Here is a 22,691-nt window from a genome sequence, read left to right on the forward strand (position 1 = left end):
TCAACTTCCACTCCATCCGGCAGTATCTCTCAAAGTTTATAATGCACATATCCTTTGAGTGAATGATTTCATTCCTAAATATTTAAATACCTGACTGTGCATCCCATGGATAGCACATGTACAAATATAAGCTTATAGTAAAATATTTATTAAAGCATTTTTTTAAAAGGGGGGGCAAAATATGGGAAATAAATCTAAGTGTGTACTTCTATAAACCATTGGTAAGAGAAAATTTAGCATATGCATATAATGGCAGCCATATTTAAAAAGATGCTTTTATATTTACTGAAATGAAAAGATCTTGAACTTACATTAAGTGGGAAAAGGGGAAATGCAGAAAAAATTGTATAGGAGGCCACCTTCTGTGGAAAAGAAAATGAACAAGATGTATCTGAAAACTATTGATTGGCTGATTTGCTCTGGAGAGAAGAATTAGTGACTAGAAGAAAAACAAGGAAGGAAGTCTTACTTTTCACCATTTTGCACCTGTTGTGTGTGTGTGTGTGTGTGTGTAACATGTGTCTGTATTACCTAATTATAAACAACCAACCAACCAACAAGCAAGCAATCAAACAAACATGACTGAATGAACAATCCAGAAACATTTAGAGAAGTGGAATGAAGAACAGAAAAGATCCCAGGACTGAAAATCAACTGGGTCTAGGTTTCAATCCTAGCCCTTACCTGCTAGGGACCCTTTGTTTCTCTGAGTCCTGTGAAATGTAAAGCTGTAACATACAGATCTAGATCTGTTGAACCAATTAGAAATAATGAGCCTGGTGGGCATGCCTGGCTCCGTGAATAATTGCCATTATTATTGAGTTCAAGTCATCCCACAGGTGGGGAAATTAATGACCACAGGAAGATGAAATCTAATCCAACTCACACAGGAAGTTTAACAGAGTTCTTCCTCAAGGGGTAGCTTCCGGCTTTGAACTATGTACTCTCTAGAGCAGCGGTTCTCAACCTGTGGGTCGCGCCCCCTTTGGTGGTCGAACGAACCTTTCACAGGGGTCGCCTAAGACCATCCTGCATATCAGATATTTACATTATGATTCATAACAGTAGCAACATTACAGTTATGAAATAGCAACGAAAATAATTTTATGGTTGAGTCACAACATGAGGAACTGTACTTAAAGGGCCAGAAGGTTGAGAACCACTGCTCTAGAGCCTGTTGAATATGAGGGTAACTCTCTTCAGGGCAGGGCATAGCTGGACAGGTTGGTGATGCAGTTTCAGGTGCAATAGCAATGAATTATCTTGTATTGCTCTCATTAGTATCACAAAGAACTCAACCAGCATTTGGCTGGGAGGAGGAATCTTCTGGGTGGTCTGGGGCCTCATGGGAGTTGCCAGATAAAGTTTATTATGTCCAGTGACAATGAAAACAACAAATAAACAACAAATAATTTTGCAAGACAGATATATCCCAAATAGGACAGTGGAGCTGAAATGCAGCATACCTATACTACAAAACAATGTGCTCATTATCTGAAATTCAAATGTCATTGGGTATCCTGTCCTTTCATTGGTTAAACCTGGCAACCCTATCCATGAGTGGAGACACCCACAGGAGAATTCTCGCACTCATTTGGCAAAATAATGCAAAGCTTCTCAGAGCTAGTCTTTGAGCACTGCTCCTCCCAGGACACTCTGCAGCATAAATCTTGAGGCAGAGCTTGAGGAAAAGGTGAAAAAAGGGAGGAGGAGGCACAGCTCTGGGAGATTAACCCACCAGATAAAGTTGCTGCCTCAGTTACTCTCAGCTGCCCCTGCTCTTCCGAGATGAGGTGGGAGCCTTTGCAGTGGAGAGCGAGAAGAGGGTTGGGGAGGCAGGTGTTTTCCCCTCCCTGATGCAGCTCCATTTCTTGCTGAGCATGCGCCCAGGACACCCACCTTTAAAAGCCAAGACAGTCACCTGTGGCATTGTGGAGGGCTTCTGCTCTGGGCAGCAGGGCTGCTTGTTTCCTCTCGGAGCAGGGCATCTTACTATTTGTGTACGTTAATGGGTTTGTAATGAGATGGAGACTGGGGAAGTGGGGGAACTGGTGAGAAGTGAAGAAGTGGTATCTGTTCTTTCCCTTTCTTTCTGCAAGAACTTTCTGTCTCAGTCCTACTTCCAGGACCTGGAACACTGTCTTACTGAAGAGACCATTCTCTTTTCCTGTGGCTTCTCTTACAAAGCCTGTGTCTTCACCTCATCCCTCTACCAGTTCTGAATAGGCAGTTTTCTAGTTGTTGGTGGACTGCACAGCTCTGTAATGCTTCTTCCTCCTTTTGGTTCAGGCTCTGCCTAACCTGTTAAAACGGGGCAGATGCTTTCCTGCAGAGCTACTTCCCAGTCCCTTGAAGAGGGACCCACAGGAGAGGAGACGCTCTCTAACTAGCATGGCAACGCTGCCGGTACTCCCACAATGGCAGGGAAGGTCAGGCTCCTTCTTCTAAAAACTGAGCTCAGAGCCCTCATGGGTTTGGCTCAGTGAGCATTGGCCCATGGACTGAAGGGTCCCATGTTCGATTCCGATCAAGGCACATACCTCAATTGCAGGCTTGCTCCCCAGCCCTGGTCAGGACATGGGCAGGTGGGGGTGGGGAGCAACCAATTGATGTGTCTCTCTCATATCCATGTTTCTCGCTCTGTCTCTCTCCCTCCCTTCTCTCTAAAAATCAATGGGAAAAATATCCTCAGATGAGGATTAACAAAAAAATAATAAAAACTGACTACAGAAGTTTGCAAGCCGTGACTCCCCCCAGCTTGGAAGAACTGGGGCAGGGATGCTCCTTTCCATAAGAAGGATTTCTCACTATAGTATCTACCTCTTCATAGGGCTCTGTTGCCCTATACTGGGGTTCTCAAAGCCAGGGGGTTCATATAGAGCCAATCATGACTTTGGGGAGCATTGTATTTCCCTGGGAGGGGTTTCCCAACTACAGAGCAAGCCAAGAGCTCAAGTTGGATTGTGAATATTCTGCTTTTGGGGGCTCAACTGTTTCTATTGAAACCTGGGCTAGAGTAAATGCTGGGCTGATGCTAACAAGCTACTAGAATCCATTTGTGCTCAATAGTCATTAGCAGTCCAGTGCCAGCTGATGACAGAGGGGAGAATAAGCTACACTTGATGACTTTCAGGGAGGGGAAAGAGAAAGGGCCAAGCACCTTTGTGACAGGTGGCCTGCTATTTATCACTTAACCCCACTAGACTCCACCAATGAAGATATGAACAGTTGGATGTGAAATAACATCTAGAAGGCACGTGGGGTGGTAAAATGGCTGAAGTTGGATTGATTTGGGGTGTTCTAAGTTGAGTTCTAGCCTTAACATCTCAGTGGGGATCACTGAACAAGTCATTGAGAAACATGGAAACAAGCATCTGGTACTGGGAATGTCCACCTGATAGCAGCCCCACATGAGGCTGCTTCCACCGATGTTAAGCAGAGTTTGAGCACAAGTTCTCCATCTTGCCTGGCATTAGGACCCTCCTTTATCCTCTGTCTCAGATCTTAAAAGCTCAGGCTCCTCAATTGTGTTCTGTTTTATAATCAAGCACCTGAAGTTGGTACACTGAAGTTGTGGCTCAGCTGAAGTCACTAACAAGACCTTTGCCTGCAGCAAGGTGGTGCAGCGCCCCAGCTACTCATGCAGTTGGGGGTGGTGTCGGGGGGGGGGTGTCTTAAGGGAATTCACCTTCAGCTGGGACTCCAGGCAAGTGCAGAAGCCTAACTAGAACATCCCGACTCAAGCAGTACACAGTCTGTAATCTTGTGAGGAATATTTCTCTGACCTGCCAGAGAAATGAGAGTTTAGGAATCTGCAATCAAGACAAATGAGCATAAGCTAAAGGACAAAGCCTCCCAGTAGTCTCGCTACCTAGTGTCAGAAAGCTCTCAGGAAGAGGCTGGCTTCCCCTCTCTAACCCTGCCTCCCCACTCTTCACAGACTCACGTTTCCACAGCCCGTGGCCAAGGGCGCTTCCAACCCAGTGATTCTCTCTCCAGTAGAGTGAGGGCGACCAGCTGGTGAAACCATTTCAGAAGGGCTGATTGATCCTCATGACCCGAGGTGTTGTAGGACTTGTAACAAGTTTATAGACCTCCGTGGAAATCTGACTCATTTTTCTTATCGCCCATATAAAGGTTTTAAGGTGAACAGATGACCGTGTGGAGGTGATTATTTGGCAAAGAAGGGACATCTGGGCAAATCACAGCAAGTGAATGTCTTTAGCTAGTGGGAGGCGGAGAGGACACAAACAAGGATTTTGGCAGGAAAAAACTTTTTGGCTATTTTATCTCAACAGGAGTCACATTAACTAAATATTCAAATAGCAATATTGGAGAGCTATGATTTTAGACTTTCAAAAGTTGTCTGGAGAAACTTGTCATCCTCTGGAATGACAACATAGTTCAAATACCCAGCACTGAGAACAGTGCTAGGCTACTTCCCACAAGCATGACAAGGAGAAATCAATCTCTGACTGAACTGTTATTAAAAAAACAAACACAAAACAACAAACCCACATGTGTGTTTATAAAAACAAAAAACAAACAAACAAACAAAAATAAGGAAGAACAAACCCTGGGACACTGGGAAATCAGTGTTTCTTCTGGAAGTCAGCAGCAACCGCCAGTGTTGGCGCTCCTGAGAAGTTACAGGTGCCTCAGTCCAAAGTCAGGTCTCGGGTATTCTCAAATGCTAAAGGAGACAGATGGGCAGCTCACACTGCTATCCGCAATCCGCATTCCCTTCCCACAGATATCTTTAGGCTTAGGCTGTTTTTGCTATGCTTGAGAAAGGAGTCCCAGCCTCCGTGGATTTCGGCAACTGCCCCCACAAGCAACCTGCTCTCCCTCCAAGGCCAAGTAGCTGAGAAGAGTTGCCTGCCCTCAGGGTGGCTGCAAGGGTGGGGCTCTGACTGAACTTGATGTAAAGACATTCGCTCTTGATTGGGTGAAAGGATTTATTTTTATTTTTTATTGTCTACCGTTTTATATATGTCTCCTTTCCCCCCCAATTAACACCCCCCCAACCATTCCCACCCAGGGCAAGCCCCCACTGCCCCAGTGTCTGTGTCCATTGGTTATGCTAATATGCATGCATACAAGTCCTTTGGTTGCTCTCTAACCCTCCACTTCCCCTGCCATTTGTCTCTGGATCTATTTTTGTTCAAGTGGAACTTTTACCATTTGCAACAGCATGGATGGAACTGGAGAGCATTATGCTAAGTCAGTGGTCGGCAAACTCATTAGTCAACAGAGACAAATATCAAGGGTACAACAATTGACATTTCTTTTGAGAGCCAAATTTTTTAAACTTAAACTATAGAGGTAGGTACATTGTTATTAACTTAATCAGGGCACTCCTAAGCTGGCCTTTGCTAAAAACGTCCTCAATATGATTGAGGTACGTTCGCTGAGGTTGACCCCTTCCAACTCTCTCATCCACACTCGTCTTGTATACTTGTTTCATCTGTCTCCTTTCGTTCATCCTCTCTATATGTCCACCCCCCACTTCTTCTAACGCCACTTCTTCAAAATAGACTCACCCAGGCCGAAAACTGACTTCTGTGCATGGGCCACGAATTTTCAATTGCACTGTACGTGCGCGCCCACACGTGGTATTTTGTGGAAGAGCCACACTCAAGGGGCCAAAGAGCTGCATATGGCTCATGAGCCGTGGTTTGCTGACCACTGTGCTAAGTGAAATAAGCCAGTCAGAGAAAGGGTGAAAGGATTTGAGAAGAAAACTTCTGGTTAAAGCAGCTTAGGGAAGCTGTAAGCTGTCAATTGGGCTTTGGAGTTTGGATAGAATTTACCTGGGCACAGGTCATGTGGGAAGTGAGATGGAATATGGTTTATAGGAATGAGGCTAGTGTATGGAGAACAGTTTGACATCTTTCTTAGAAGGAAAGACTTACACAAGCTGAACAGACCAGAGTTTTGGCACCATTTGAAGAGCTGTCTACGACTTTAGGTAGTAAAATGCTTTCATCTCTTCTGAGAAGCTTGGGTCCACTCTATTTCCATTGCATTTTGCTTCAGCCTAGGAGCTAATTGTGCTGCCCTGAATGAGTCATAAACCAAATCTTGTGCCTCGGGTTAAGCTGCTGCCTCTGCTTGTAAATCTCTTTCTGTCCCTTCTTCCTGGTGTGCTCACATTTTGGCGTCTATTTCCAATGTGGCTACTTCCTCAGCCTTCCTGTGGTCACTGAAGCTAGAGGTATGATAAAGCAAGGGATTGGAAGTTTGAATCTTAATGCAACTCCAAATGCTATGTGAGTCTGGTGGGTTAATCTCAGTTTCATCTGTAAAATGAGAAAATGATCACTTCTGGAGGTGTCTTGAATGTAGATAGATCAACTATCTATGTCAGGTACATCTACTACATCTAAAGGTATCTACTGAAGTTGAATTCTATGATAGGAAGGAATCTCTTGCCTTTTTGCAGACATTCAAAATAGGTATTTCTGCTCAGGTTAGTGAATTTGAACTTCCAACATTAAAAGATGGATATAGTATAGAAAGATGCCCAAATATTTAAGGGTTGCCCCTGGAGCTTGTATTGTAATACTGATGCCTAAAATGGGCCTATGTGGCCCAAATGTGCAGAACAGATCTATAAGGCAACAGGATAACTAATGGTGTTACATCAACTTGAACAAGGAGCCTAGTAACTGCCTCAAACAAAATAGGCAAAGTGTCTCCATACTCCAGAACCCATACAGAGCTTGTTGGCTACCACTGCTCCTGCATAACAGTCTCAGCTTTCCTACAGAGCTGAATCTGGGAAAGCAACTCAATAAGCCCTCCCTTCTATTGGCCTAATAGTTGAGTGGCCGGCCCATTAAACTGTTGAGGACAAGATCTATTCTAGCTTTAGCTGTTCTCCTTGCTTGTACCAATAAAAGATGGTAACAGGATATTCCCCCAACATTTCTCACATGGTTTGGGGCCTCTTTGTTTGAAATATTCTAAAGAAAAAAGTCTTAATTCAATGCTTCACTTGATGCCAAATATGGTGAGGCAATTCCAATGTGTCTAAATTTGAAGCCCAGGCCAAATAAGTGGCTGATTTCTCCCGTGTCTTCCTCCTACCATGGGACGCTGTCTGATCATGGCTCTATGCTTCTAAGAATCTCGGGAGAACCATTTCTTCACAGATGATTGAACACAATTTACCTATGCTAAAGCAAGACCTTGTCAAGAGTCATTCACAAAATGCATTTGGTAACTGATTGTCAAATGCCATGTAATCATTTTGTTCCCCCTTGAAAAGCCATGGATATGGCCAGTGTTACTGGACTATTTTTTTTTTCTATTAGAACTTAGTTTTTGAGGTATGAAGAAAGATATGTTTTTAATAACAACAACAACAACAACAACAAAGAGGGTATCCTATTCTAAGAAAGAAGGTGGCTGCCTAAAAGCAAAAGTCAGTGTTCAAGGTTCCCAGAAATGTATTGTTGAACTCCAAGTCCATCTGGTTCCAAGCATTAAAACAAGCTATTCTTGCACTGGAGGCTTAGTAACATCACCCACCATCTCAATGAAATGAGTTAAAATACAAAACAAAACCCTAGCTAGCTATAATAAGTTCTGACTCTTGTGGATAAGTCACACTTTCTCCTGGATAGAGATGTCTGTAAAGGTTTGGGTAGTGGGAACTTCTAGTTTGGGGTCTGTCATGTAATGAGTGTAGAAGTAGTCACTCCCGTGCACACAACTAAAACTAAAATTAAACATATGGAGAGTCTAACTCTACTCCTATTAATCATAAAATTAAGGCTATTGGGCAAATTGGTGGTTTTCCCATTTTTCTCATTTTACAGTTCCTAACAACTTAGTAGAGCAGAAACTCGGTAACAGAAAACTTCACAGGAACCAGTATCTAAGTAGGAAACTAAACTATCTGATGGCTGCTAGAGACTCAATGTGGACCAGTTAGAGAGTTTAAAAACTCGAGGGGCTGGTTTTGGAGGGCCCCACACTTGAGTGTTGCCCTCCCCTCGCCCCTCCACCAGGAGCCCTACCAGTCTCTCCCAGAGAAGACAGGAGAATAACCCCTTCCTGCTCAGCAGAAGGAGAGGAAAAGGAACCATTATGAAACACTCCAGAGCATTCTGTTCTTAAGGCCTGCCCTCAAGAGAAACTATTTTATCAGAGTTACCTAACCAACGAATGGGAAAGGAAATACCCAACTTCAACCTCCTCTAGGTTTTCATGTGGGAGGAAGGGAAGCACCCAACTCCAGTTCCCTCTTACCTGTTCTGTCTCACATGAGGAAGAAGGGGAAAATACACAAAGAAGCATTTGTGATGATCACTGCCCAAGTGCATGGGCTCACTGAAAGCCCAGGACCTCACCACTGGACTGAAATTTGAGAAAGCTTTTCCTTCCCTCATATCTAAGCACCACATCCTAGTTTTCCTGATGTGATGGCAGGGGACACAACTGAAAAAACATGTCTCAGGTTTTATTGAAGTTTATAGGGAAACCCAAAGACAACAGGGGAGACAAAATGAAGAAAAATATCAGGAAGGTTTAGCCTCTGAAACATACCATTACAGTAAACATAGCCTGCCCCTTAGATAAACACACAACCTCACACTAAAGGCCCATTTACCTTCATTCCTTTACCCAGTTCACAATCTCCAGTTTTCAAAAAAAATGTCAAGGCATACTAAAAAAAAAAAAATGACTGGTAAATTTAAAACAACTGACTGATAAGCTAATGGCTCTAATTTGATACAAGAAAAACTTGGGGAATGTGGACAGAGATGAAAACTTTAAGAATAAAACCAACAAAAGCAGAGTGCCTTTGAGCTACTCAATAAGCTGGAGGTGACCAAAGAACTGGTAAGCTTGAAATGCCAATAGGAACTTCTAACACTGAAATGCAAAGAGAAAAAAATGAAAAAGATAGAACAGCATATTTAAACTTCAGGACAGTTACAAAGAGTGTTACTTGTAGTAGGAATATCATAAAAGAGAAAGAAACAAAATATTTGAAGGAACAATGACAGAATTAATGATAAACACCAAAACACATATCCAGGAATCTTAGAACATCAAAAGACAAAACAAAACGAAACAAAAATCTACGTATATATTCATACTATAGAAAATGTTGGACCAGAAAGAGGCCAGGGGGAAAACATACTAGTACACCTTGACAATAGAGGAAGAAGAATAAAAATTACATTAGACTTCTTTCCAGAAACCGAGCTGGCAAGTGAGTGAAACGTTTTAGGGGATTTGGGGAGGGGGGTGGGGAGAAACAGCCTAGAATTCTTTATCCAATAAAAATTATCCTTCAAGAGTTCAATAGGGTAGCAGAAAAATACTTTCTTAGACAAAACAGAGAATTTGTAGCCAGTGGACCTGCCTTGCAAGAAATGTTAAATCTTCAGAAAGAAGGGAAAATTATACAAGCCAGAAACTCGACTATATATTAGAAAAGAGCACTAGAGAAGAAATGAATTAAGGTAAGAGTCTGTTAATTGATCTAATAGGTCACATATTGTTCAAAGTAATGTATTTGGCAACTGTAGTTTATGGATAAATAAAACAAATGACAAAAATTATGAGAAGAGGGATGAATTAAGAATGCACTATTACAAGGTAATTGTACTACCCATGAAGTGATATGGTGCTCTTTAAAAGAGAAGACTACTTGTAAATGTATACTGAAATCTTAAGAACAACCACTAAAATAAGAATTATTGACATGCTAAGAAGGAAAAATGCAATAATAAATAATATTCAACTACTACCAGAGAGTGGAATACAAAAATGAAAGAACAAAGGTAACTAATAGAAAACTGTAATAAATATTAATCCAACTCTATCAATCACTTTAACATCAAGGGTCTAAATGCACCAAAAAAAGACAGGCTGTTGAAGTGGATCAAAAAACAGGACTCAACTATATGTATTCTATAAAAAGCCCAACTTAAATATACATAGTTTTTTTAAAAAAATAAAGGCACGGAGAAAGATAATATCATGCTAACAGTAAGCAAAAGAACTAGAGTATCTGTATTCATTTTACACAAAGCCAACTCTATAACAAAAATGACAGGGTGTTATATAATAAAAAGGTGAATTTTCCAAGAATACATAATAATTCTTAATGTGTGTATGCCTAACAACGCATCAACATTCATGAAGCAAAAGCCAATAGAACTGCAAGGAGAGATGGATAAATCACTACCATATTTGGAAAGCTCAATATCCCTCTGTAGGTAATTGACACATCCAGCAGACAGAAAATTAGTATAACTCACCAGCAACATAAATCAATTGAATCTAATACCTATGGCATAATCCAGCAATAGCAAACTACACATTCTTCTCAAAGCTCATACAGAACATTCATTAAGAGTACATTCCAGCTTGTAAAACACACCTTAACAAATTTGAAAGACTAGAAAATATAAAAGTGTGCTCTCAAAGCACAATGGAATTAAAGTAGAAATCAGTAACAGAAAGAATACCAGAAAGATAGCTGGAAAACATTAAAAATACTTGAAGTTTAAACTACACATTTTTAAATAACAAATGGATCAAAGAAATCTCGAGAGAATTTTTTTTAATTTTGAACTAAATTAGAACAAGAATACAACTTACCAAAATTTGTGGGATAGTGGTGCTTAGAGGAAAATTTATAGCACTGTATGCATATTATAAAAGGTCTAAAATCAATCCAGGCTCCCATTTTGCCTTTAAAGATAATTTATTTTTGCTAAGCAGTGCATATAAGACACCTATTAACTTCTATGACAATGAATTAGATCAGTTGCCAATATTAGATTTCAAGTGTTTTTACATATTGATTTAGGATACTGTCCGTTTGGACCTGCTAGGAAGCAGAGACCATGATGGATTAAGTGCGACTTATTGGAGAAAATTCCTTTGAAAAGTATAGAAGGAGGGAGCAGGAGTAGCAGCTCTCCAATTTTGACATACCCATCTGTAAACCATGCACAGAATTTTCCTCCAGCAGATCTGTACAAGAAACTTACCCACACAACACCCTCACATGTACGGTGAGGGAGAAACATTGATGCATCTCTTATAGGTGTCCTGGGTGCTTGAGCTACCTGTAAATGCAGGTTGTGATCTCTGGCTCAACTCAGGTTTGTTCCTGCCTAATCCATTTCTGTATTGCAACATACTGTTGTTGGTCCTGTCTGAATTTATAACCTTGGTAAATCTGATGGAACCAAGCTTGTAATGGGCAGTTCCAGGCTCATGGGCCCTTGGAGCTCCCCTTGTTGACCTTTTGATCTCTACTTAGCAGAATTCTAGCAACTCAACTGCCTCTTGAAAGACATAACAATTCTCCACTGTGGAAACACAGGCCTTGCCACAACACCCCCAGAGACCTGCATTGTGATTCCCCCGCTGCGACTTGCTCTTACCCCACATGGCCTTGAAATTTTTTATTGTGCTATAACTTATACTACAAAACTCACCCCTTTTAAGGATACAATTCAGCTTAGTGAATTCAGGACTGCATCTATCACCACAATCCAGTTTTAGATTATCACTCAAAATATTCCTCATGCCAATTTTCAGTTAATTCCCATTCCCATTTCCTGCCCCAGCTAACTATTAATGTAATTTCTATCTCTAGATTTGCCTGGGCATTTCATAAAAGTGGGATCAAAAACCACATGGTACTAGTATTTTGCCTCTTTTCACTTCATCTGTATCAGAAGCTCATCCATATTGTAACATTCATCAGTAGTTCATTCCTTTTTATTACTGAATAATCCAATACACCTTATTCATTCACCAGCCAAAAGACATTTGTTTCTCCTTTTTGACAATTACGAGTAAGTGCTTTTATAGAAATTGGTGTACAAATCTTCAAGTATTTGTGTAGACAAATGTTCTTATTGCCTTTCTTTTCTCCAGAGGAAAATTTTAATCATTTTAAAAATAAAACTTATTTTAACTGAACAGTTCAGCGCTATTTTACATTCAAAATATTATGCAACCATCACCACTACCTATTTTGAAAACTCTGCAACTATTTAGCAATAACTCCCCATTCCCTTTCTCCCTAGCTCTGGTAACCTCTAATCTACTTTGTCTTTATGAATTTGCCTAATTTGGGTATCTAATAAGTGCAGTCATACAATATTTGTCTTTTTGTGCCTGGCTTATATCATTTAGTATAATGTCCTGGAGGTTCATCTATGTTGTGTGTGTATCAGAACTTTACTCCTCTGAATAACCTGTTTTGTAAATGTACCCCATTTGTTTACTCAATCATCTGTAGATGGACACTTGGACTGTCTCTATTTCTTGGCTATTGTGAATAATGATGCAGTGAACAGTGGCTTACAAGTACCTGTCTGAATCCCTGCTTTCATTTCCTTTGAGTGGAATTTATGGATCATATAGTAATCCATATAGTTTTTCAGGGAATCATCAAACTCTTCCATAGTGACTGCACCATTTTATTCTCCCACCCATAATGCACAAGGGTTCCAATTTATCCACATCCTTGCCAAAAAAAAAGTTTTAGTACCACTTTATCCCCATTAAAATGGTCACCTCATTGTGGTTTGAATTTGCATTTCCCTAATGACTAATGATAGCAAGCATCTTCATGTACTTGTTAGCCATTGTACATATTCTTTGGCAAAATATCTATTCAAGTAATTTACCCATTTTTTATTAGAATTTCTTGTTGTAGTTTATTTTGCATACTAATTTCTTATTTATGATTTACAAATATTTTCTCTCATTCTGTTGTTTGTCTCCTCCCAATTTTTAACTGCCTGAAACATGTCACTGGCTAGGAGCTTCCCCTTTACTGGGGTATTTTCCCAGGTCACAACTGATCAGCTATTTAATTGTTTGACCAACTTATAAAATTATTATCTTTGTCCTCAACTTCACTCTGGGTGGGTTTGTCACTGCTGCCCAAGCAGTAAGTCCTCAAGGCATTCTACCAGTTGCCTTCTCAAACCAATCCCAGTACTCCCTCCCTTATCAGTTCAGATCCTCAGAAACAGAATCCAAGATAGAAGTAGAGACTTATTAAGGGAAACACCTGTGAAACAAATACTATACACTGTCGATAGCACTCACCAATGTACTTCTTACTCCTGTGAAAGGAGAGATGGAAGCAGGATTGGTTAAGAAGAAGCTGACTACAGCTCAGTCCTGAGAAAGTCTAGGCTAGTCTAAAGTGGTTTGTCAGGAAGACGCCAAGCCTGTCACTGAGGAGTCCTAGAGCCGTGGTGGCCCATTTGAGGAGCTTTGTCGGATGGAAGCAGGCTGGCTCTAGCAGCCCACACTGCGTGGCCTCTGACCGGGGGCAGCAGGTGATGCACAGCCTCATCGTGAATGCCATGGTAGATCACTGAAGACTGTCAACTGGCTGTGTTTCCTGCAGCAGGTACTCTTAATGGAAATATCAGTGGCATGCTTCCATAGTCACAAGAATTAATTAGGGGATGTTGGATAATTAAGTATGGGAACTGTTGATTTCTTTTGCTTGTTTTCACTATGGTGGAATTCCCCAGAAAACTTTCTTTACATCACTGGCAGCTCTTCCAGTTGAAAGCCAAATAACTAATTTTTCCAATGGGTATTTTTCTCACCTTATAAATATAGCCAATGTTATTTCAACAAACATATGGCAAACCATAGAGTTAAACTTCTAACATGTTTTGTATTCCATCTAATCATGTTGGCTACTGCTTGTTCAGTTTTTACATGGAATGATAGGTTTAAATACCTCTTCTAGAGATATTTTATATATATTTACTCTGAAGCACAAGGCTCCATAAAAAAGGTAACTTAAAGGGGTTTGTTAGGGAAAAGCCAAGCCTGTCGCTTGTGTTCAGACAGGGTAGAATTCAGTTTTATGAGAGTCGCTGCATAGCAGTGAAGATTAGTTCTAACTGGAGTTTTGTTTTGTTTTGTTTTGGCTGAGCGGAGAGCAGGCCTCATAGAGGCTGCCATTTGACTTAGTTTTGGATGAATGCTACCAACAAGCCAGAAGTAAGAGGTAATTTATGAAGATGCATGATAAAGGATGCTGGAAATAATAAATAGTCCATTGATAGTTGAAAAGCTGGAGAGACTTGAATGCCAAGAGTCTTGTTTCCTTTTGTTATGGTTCAAATTCTTCCCTCTGGGGGCCAGGAGAGGGAATAGTTATGTGAAATGCAACAGAAAGACTCTTAAAGGTCTAATCCCATTTGCACCTTGAGTTTTTGGCTCCTCCACCGAAAGGATGGAAAATATTACCTATTGTTTTCATGATAAAAAAGCTGATTATTTCAGGATTCCAAGTTCTTGAAACTCCCCAAATGGAAATGGAAGGCCCCTGCTAGGATGTGAGGCATCATCTGACATGCTGTTCACGTGAAACTGAACAGAGCAGCTGACTAATCAGTTGTTCACTTGCAGATCGTCCCCCCAGGAATCAGGTTGGAGTTCTTATAGGTCTGGGAAGAAGACCATGATCATTTCTCCTCAAACACTTATGCCACAATAGAAATACCAGTCAAATATTGCAAACCATAAAAGATAATATAGAACAGATGTCTTTACCTTTTGGAAGTTCAATTTGGTTTTGATCAGAGATGAGCTTATCTTAAACCTAATGGAAAAGACATGCAAATACTCAGATTTTTCTTTGACTACCAAGAATTTAAAAACAAACAAACAACAAGAAAAAACACACCTAAAGTATTGTCTAGTCACAGGAAAATAAATGTTTAGAAATAGGAAAACAAACTAAGGAAACTAGCAACCTAAAAAATATGCTTAAAGCAATGAGCATATACCTACATGTCTCACTTCAGATAAATGCAATTCTGGAAAGAATTCTACAAACCTACTTCTTAAGAAATGAATCCTCTTTTTTGGGCAGTGGTTCTCAACCTGTGGGTCGCGACCTCTTTGGTGGTCGAACGACTCTTTCACAGGGGTCGCCTAAAACCACCCTGCATATCAGATATTTACATTACAATTCATAACAGTAGCAACATTACAGTTATGAAGTAGCAACGACAATAATATTATGGTTGGGTCACAACAAGAGGAACTGTATTTAAAGGGCCAGAAGGTTGAGAACCACTGTTTTAGGGGAACTTCTTGAATTTTCTGTATTAGTTATTGGCTAACATTCTTTCGAATTACCTAACTTGGTAGCACCAGCCAGGAAAAAGGCAAATAATTTAATAGTAGATAACATTCATGTTCTTTATGCCAAACACTGTGGGGTATCTTCACAAACCATACGTTAGATGCTATTAACATACCCACTTGACAGATGAGTAAGTTGAGGAACAGAGTAAGGAAATGGTCTATTCTCAGATTGCCGAGACTTAAATATATGTACTAGTAGTCTGACTCCAAAGCCATTTCTCTTTGCTACCCTATACTCTTTTTGTTAAATTGTTTATTGTTTAAAGTATTACATATAGTATTACATATGTCTCCTTTTCCCCCCATTGACCTCTCCCCTGCTGCCCTCAACCCCCAGCTACTCTATACTTTTATGTCAAAGGCATACTGCCTCTCAAAGCTCTTGAGTTCCTTAATGAGTTATGTAGCTATACAATTATTCCCTGTGTATTTTGACTCCAGGATGATAGTGAGGAACCTAATAGTGCTGTCAGTCAGCTGTGACTCTAGAATTTTGTGTGTGTGTGGGGAGGGGGGGTGGGGGGGGGATCTCATTGTGGGCTGTGAAATTAAGATCTCAATGGTGATCGATAGTATAACTCAGCAACTGCCAAGAGGGACAATTCAACAGCTTCTAAGAGGTACAGTGTTACACTCCCCCGAGCTCATCTTTAAAACTTATGGGGTCAATTTTAGTTATTAGTCATTGGAGGCTGTCAATACTGGCAATTATGGGGCAGGGCTCCAGAGCTCCAGAATGCTAGATCTCAGGATCTAGTAAAGAGCAGCCCAACACAGTGCACACGTTATATGCAGGTGAAAACTGTTTATAACTTGAAGTTGGAACTTAACTACTGTACTAGTTAATACTTACTGAGTTTTCAAAGAAAACATCTCAGAGCAAGGTTAACTATTAGTATAAAATTTAGGGGCAGGGGAAAAATACATACATTTCAGAAAAATCATCTCCTCAAAGATTATACCACTAGGGGTATTTGTGGCCACTTCAGTGCAATTGTACTGGACTCCTGTAGTCGCCACCTCCTGGAGTTTCTACATGCAAGTGCAAGCATCTGGCTACTCATATGTCCTCTAGGATAGTTGTACCTGAGAAATAATGCATATTTACTTTAATATTTTATCAAATATTAGTCTTCTCCTAAAAAGCATATTAGATAGCAGGAATCAAAATATTTTAAGTGGGAAGACAAAGCATTCTCAGCCTATCCAAAGTCTCAATCAACTTGTTCAAATATCACTAAAACAGCCATAAACATGTATATAACAATCCACCAAGGATTTTTATGATGATGCAGTTAAAACACCTATAAACCAGCATATCCTCTCATGGTTTCATTAAGTGTGTTTGTATAACATCAGCAATACTGTACAGTACTGGACACAGAATTAAGATCTTTGAACACTGCCAGGAGAGAACTCAGACCCAGGAGGAGCTAAATGCTCAGGGAAAGTGGGGAAGAGACGGCCATAAAGCACAATGCATTTAAATGTGAGCACAAAGAATGACTCTCTTGGGAAACAGCTAAAATGACTGTGTGCAACTCATTTTTCACTCTTTGAGTAAAAATATTTTCGGGTCAACAACAGGAACTTGAGTAGTGAGTCTCAAAAGTGAGGAATGTCTGAGGATGTAGCTAAAACATTTTTAAGGTACATTAAAATCTGTCCATTTTCAACATAAAAGACCATACAAACTGTTACTATTCTTAAATAAAAAATAAACTGGGATTTTTTTGCCCTCACTAGGTGAATGATTTTCACATGAATAATTTTCAAGTCAAAGAACTTGAAACTTGACCCTCACACTCAACCATTCACATGGCTTTTGCAAAGTCACTTCACTTCCTCAAATCCTCTATCAATGAGAAGGAATGCTACCCTAGGCATGTCAGACCTGAATACAGTCAGGGTGGGAATATAGTTAAGCCATCACCCACCAAAAGCTCAGTCATCCAGCACATTAAGCAGATCTGTGTCATGTATCCTAGACCTATGCTTTGATTCTTGCTAGCAAATACTGACCTTCTCTCATCCATCCAGACTTGAGTGGGTAGTTGACTACAACTGGCTAGTCCAGAGGCAGGTGGTAAGTAGATGAACTGAGTCCACACCTTTGGAAGAAGGGGTCCTACTCCACATAGCTACACTGCACATGAAAAGAGAAACTGGATCTTCTAGTGAATATTGTAGCATTTGTTCAACTGGGTCCGTGAAACCAATCTTTTTACTCAAATGATGAGCTCATTCTTGGGTTGGTGTTTGTGCTTAGGTGAGTTCTAGATGTATGGATACTATGCCTCTGTCTCTACAGTGGAATTCCTTATTCTATGTAGAAAAACTTTTAGAATTAACAAGATTCCTCTAAAGCAAACTAAGATGGAAAATTCTTCTGTAAAAACAAAGTTTCTTAGTAATTATCAAGAGATGGTATGTTCATTCTAGTGATGTTGTGCAGGGAAGTGCTTCATCTCTTCCATTGCAGATTTCCCTCTTAGATACCTGAGGGATTTTTAGAATGAACAACCTCAGATATGTAGTAGCCTACCTCTTCTTAGGACTGGTGTTATTCTAGCAAGTAAAAATGCATTCTCAGTGATGATGTCAGTATCCATAAATATGGCAGCTTCCTAAATCAAATAGTGTTGTCAGGAATAGTTATTACATTGAACAGGAAGAATTTTAGTGTTTACTGACAAAGTTCTTAGCTATAAAAGCATTTAATAATCAACAGTCCTCATTAACTTCTGCCTTTTTCTTTGTCCCATCCTAGTAATCAAATTTCTCTTGGTTCTCATTTAGAATTATAAAAGACTAGAGGCCCAGTGCACAAAAATTTGTGCTCTCGGGGGGTGTCCCTCAGCCCGGCCTGTGCCCTCTCACAGTCTGGGACCCCTCAGGGGATGACCACCTGCTGGCTTAGGCCTGCTCCCTGGGGGATTGGGCCAAAGCTGGCAATCAGACATCCCTCTGACAGCCAGGAGCCCTCAGGGGATGTCCAATTGACAGCTGGGAGCAGGCCTAAGCTGCAGTCGGACATCCTTAGCGCTGCTGAGGAGGAGGAGAGGCTCCCACCACCATCACTGTACTGGCAGCCATCAGCCTGGCTTGTGTTGAGCAGAGCTCCCACTGTGGAGCGCAATGAGCACCAGGGGGCAGCTCCTACATTGAGCAGCTGCCCCCTGGTGGTCAGTGTGTGTCATAGTGACCAGTCATTCCTAGTTGTTCTGCTGTTAAGGTCAATTTGCATATTACCCTTTGATTATATAGGAGTGCCTGGCTAGCCTGGGTGAGGGGCTGATGGCTGTTTGCAGACTGGCCACAGCTCCTTCAGGGTGGGGTTCCCCACTGGGGTGTCTGGCCATCCTGGGTGAGGGGCTGAGGGCCATTTGCAGGCTTGCCACAGCCCCTTTAGGGTGGGGAGTCCTGCTGGGGTGCCTGGCCAGCCTGGGTGAGGGGCTGAGGGCCATTTGCAGGCTGGTTAACCCCCCAGCAGGGACCCTCACCCCAAGAGGGTGTGGCCAGCCTGGGTGAGGGGCTGATGGCTATTTGCAGGCTGGCCACATCCCCCAGCCACCCAAGCTCCCAGTGGAGGCTGGCTGGAAGCAGCTATCTGGGATTTATTTGTCTTCTATAATTGAAACTTTGTTGCCATGAGCAGAGGCCACAGCCAGCTCAGGGCAGGTGGGAAGCTTGGCTTCCTCCATCGCCCAGGCAACCAAGCCTCCTGCTTGCTTCAGCTCCATGGCTGCCAGCCGCCATCTTGGTTGGGTTAATTTGCATATAGTCGCTCTGAGTGGCTGGTGGGTGTGGCAATTAGCATCTTTGTCTTTTATTAGTGTAGAAGGCCTTTTTCCTTCTCTGCTAGGTGTGATCATCTCAGCCAGACTGATTCAGTCTTGAGTATTGATGGCTAACTTGCTCATAAATAGCTATAGCCTTTTCAACTTAATCTATAACCCATTTTTCTTTTGCAAGCAAACAATGGTAATGTTAGTAACTATGGTAATGAAATAACTAAGTCTCAAGTCATTCTCTCGTTTGATTCCAGATCAAAATTGAATTGGTGTGATTTTTTATTTTGGGTTTAGTTACATGTGAAGCCGGCCTCCCCATCCCCAAAATGTTCTAGGACTCTAAACCTGAGGCACAGGATTTGTTTTATGGCATGTTCAGGGCAACATGGCTGGCTCCTAGGCTGGAGCCAACTGCAATGAAAATAGAGTGGACCCAAGGTTCTCAGAAGAGATGAAAGCATTTTGCTACCTAAAGGCAAAGACAGCTTTTCTAATGGTGCCAATACTCTCGTTGTTCAGGTTGTGCAAGGCTTTCCTTCTAAGAAAGATGTCAAACTGTTCTCCATACACTAGCCTCATTTCCATAAACCTAATTCCATCTCACTTCCCACCTAACCTGTGCCCAGGTAAATTCTATCCAAACTCCAACACCCAATTGACAGCTCACCACTTCCCTAAGCTGCTTTCACCAATTTCCTTCTCGAATCCTTTCATCCAATCAAGAGCTAATATCTTTATATCAAGTTCATTCAGAGCCCTGTCCTTGCCTTCACCAGGGCAATGGTGACAGACAGCTCCCCTCTGTCCTCCAAGGCTAAGTATCTGAAGTTACTTGTCAGGGGCAGATGCCTGCTACCACAGGCACTCAGACTCCAGTCTCAAGTGTCCCCAAAAGTGGTTCAATCTGGTCATGTGGGTTGAGGGGAATATGGATTGTGGATGATGTGAGCTGTACATCTTTCTCCACCACTAATCCAGAAGAGGAGGAAAAGGAAGATTAGGGAGAGTTGCCTTCAGTGGCTGAATTTATAGATAAGTGGCCAGAAGAGGCTGAACAGGTGAATACCTTTCATCCAGTGCCAAATAGAAGCTTCTGGGAGGCCACAATGAGGATCTACATTCACACAGACATTTCTGTCAGGACTCCCCAGATCCTTCTCCTCCTAGGTAGGAGGTCCATATGATACCCCAGATCCTCTCCTCCTACAAGGTCCATATAACCCCCCAGATCCTCTCCTCTTAGGGGGACCGATAACAATTCCTCAGATATCTCTCCCAATAGAAGTGCCGAACAGCTCCCCTGACTCATCTCAACCTAGAAAGACTCGAATCTTTGGACACATCACAGCTCAGGAGGGCCAGTCATAACTTCCCCAATTTGGTTCCTAATGTTCCTCATTCACTGCCCAGAACCAAAAGCAGTAAAGCCCCAGAAAGAGCCTCTAGCAAAACTTCTCCACATTGGACGGATCCAGGACTCTTTCATCCCTCACACCTGAAGAATAGCAAAAAAAGCAAGCAAAATTCCATTTTGGAAATACACAGCATGATTCTAAAGGCTCTTCACCAGCCATGGGAAATTTCATACAAGCGCTTCACCTAGAAGACATCAGAGTCACACGTTGGATTTTTCTTTCTTCCCAAGTGACAGTTGGAAAGCCTCCAGTTCAGATCATTCTCCTCCATTGAAGAAACAAAGTTCAGGGCCCCAGGATTCTGATTCAGATATGTCACCTCCATGAAAGACCTGGAAGACTAGAGCTCGATCTCTGACCCTTCTCCACCAGGGAGGAAACAAGAGGGCCAACTCTTCTGAATCCTACCTGTCTCCACCTCAAAGTGCTCAGCCTCTGGGAAAGGAGGATGCACACGTGTATTCTAGGGCCAGCACTGGGTTGGTGTGAACTGACAAACAGCGAGAGCAGCAGAAATTCAAGAAACCATGGTATTTGAAGCTGAATTCCAATATGCTGAACCCATATTTCAAGATAAGTCTGGTCATAAAAGAAACTTGAAAGTTTAGAGCAAAGGAGAGAAACAGACAAGGACTCAGAGACATGCTCTATATGCCCAGTGGGGAAAAGGGCTTGTCTAGAGCTGGAAGCAGCAACAAAATGTGGAGGATGCAATAAAGAAAATGCAAAAGCGTCTGACCTGCTGTATTAATGATAAAGATGTGGATCAGATGCTGAGAGAACAAGAAAGAGAAGGGGACCCCATGGCCAACTTTATCAAGAAGAATAATGCCAAGGATAACAAGAATAAGAAAGTGAGACATCACTACAGCGGCCCAGCACCTCCTCCCAACAGATTCACCATCTGTCCAGGATATCACAGGGATGGATGTACAGATGCAGTGGATCTGAGCAGAAGCGCTTTGCCAGGCTTGCCAGCAGGAAGGTGATGGAGAGACTGGCCCACAAGTGGAGTGTTGAGGATGTGTAACTTCTCTGAGGCTATGGGAGTGGCTGAGGGTTGTGGTAGTGGACGTAGGGCAGCCAGCTGTCCAGCTGTAACAGTGCCTATACTAATAATCAGGGCCCACACACATTTGCAATTGTTGAAGATTAGTTCTGACCACTAGCATTTGAGAAGACTATTTAAGACCTGATGTTTGGACTGAGGCACCTGTAACTTCTCAGGTGTGCCAACACCAGTGATTGATGCTGACTTACAGAAGAAACACTGATTTTCCAGCGTCCCAGGGTTTGTTCTTGGTTAGGTTTTTAATAAACATTTATGTTCTTAAAAGTTCAGTCAGACTGATTTCTCCTTGACATGCTTGTGGGAAGTAGCCTGGCATTATTCTCAGTGCTGGGTATTTGAAGTGTGTAGCCTGTAGGGTAAGCGAGGATATAGCCCAGTTCCACCTCCCAGTCAGTGGAATGGTGTCCGCCTGGCCAGTGTCCATGAGGAGCAGGGCAGCACAGGCCCTGAGTGTTTCCCTCGTCCTTGATGGCTAACAAGCTTTACCAGGCTCTCTGTCCTTGGTCTGACCACAGGCCTTTCCCAGCTCGGTTCTCCCCGCCTCCCTTCCCCGTCTCCCCTTTGCTAGTTAAGCCTCTGGCCTATCCAGGTCCAATGTGAAAACTCACCCAACTGGTGGCCATCAGGTCTTCCCCAGATATAAGTCATGAAGGATATGTCTTTCCCTCTGGTCCCCCACATGGCTTTTTCTATCTAGATCTAGCAAAGAACAGCATGGTGCTCTCTGGGGTGGAGCTGCTACAGTACATAGCCATTCTAGGGGATGACAGATTTCTCCAGGCAACTTTTGAGAGTCGAGAATCACAGCTCTCAAACACTGCTACTTGAATATTTAGTTAATGAAACTCCTGTTGAGACAAATTAACCCAAATGCTCTTTTCCCACCAAAATCCTGGTAAGTGTGTCTCCTCTCCCCCTCCACCAGCTAAAGACATTCACTTGCTGTGACTACAGCCCAGATGTCCCTTCTTTGCCAAATAATCACCTCCACACGGTCATCTGTTCACCTTAAAACCTGTATATGGGCGATAAGAAAAATGAGTCAGATTTCCACAGAGGTCTATAAACTTGTTACAAGTCTTACAACACCTCATGTCATGAGAATCAATCAGCCCTTCTGAAATGGTTTCACCAGCTGGTCGCCCTCACTCTACTGGAGAGAGAATCACTGGATTGAAGGCGCCCTTGGCCCCAGGGCTGTGGAAACTTGAGTCTGTGAAGAGTGGGGAGGCA

General features: G+C 42.0%; 1 pseudogene; it reads left to right on the forward strand.

The window, feature by feature from the left end:
* Positions 1-21,416, forward strand: part of LOC132229758 (BUD13 homolog) — a 45,707-nt pseudogene extending 24,291 nt beyond the window's left edge.
* Positions 21,417-22,691: the final 1,275 nt, after the last annotated feature.

Source organism: Myotis daubentonii, chromosome 3, assembly GCF_963259705.1.
Source record: "Myotis daubentonii chromosome 3, mMyoDau2.1, whole genome shotgun sequence".
In the NCBI taxonomy this organism is placed as follows: Eukaryota; Metazoa; Chordata; class Mammalia; order Chiroptera; family Vespertilionidae; genus Myotis; species Myotis daubentonii.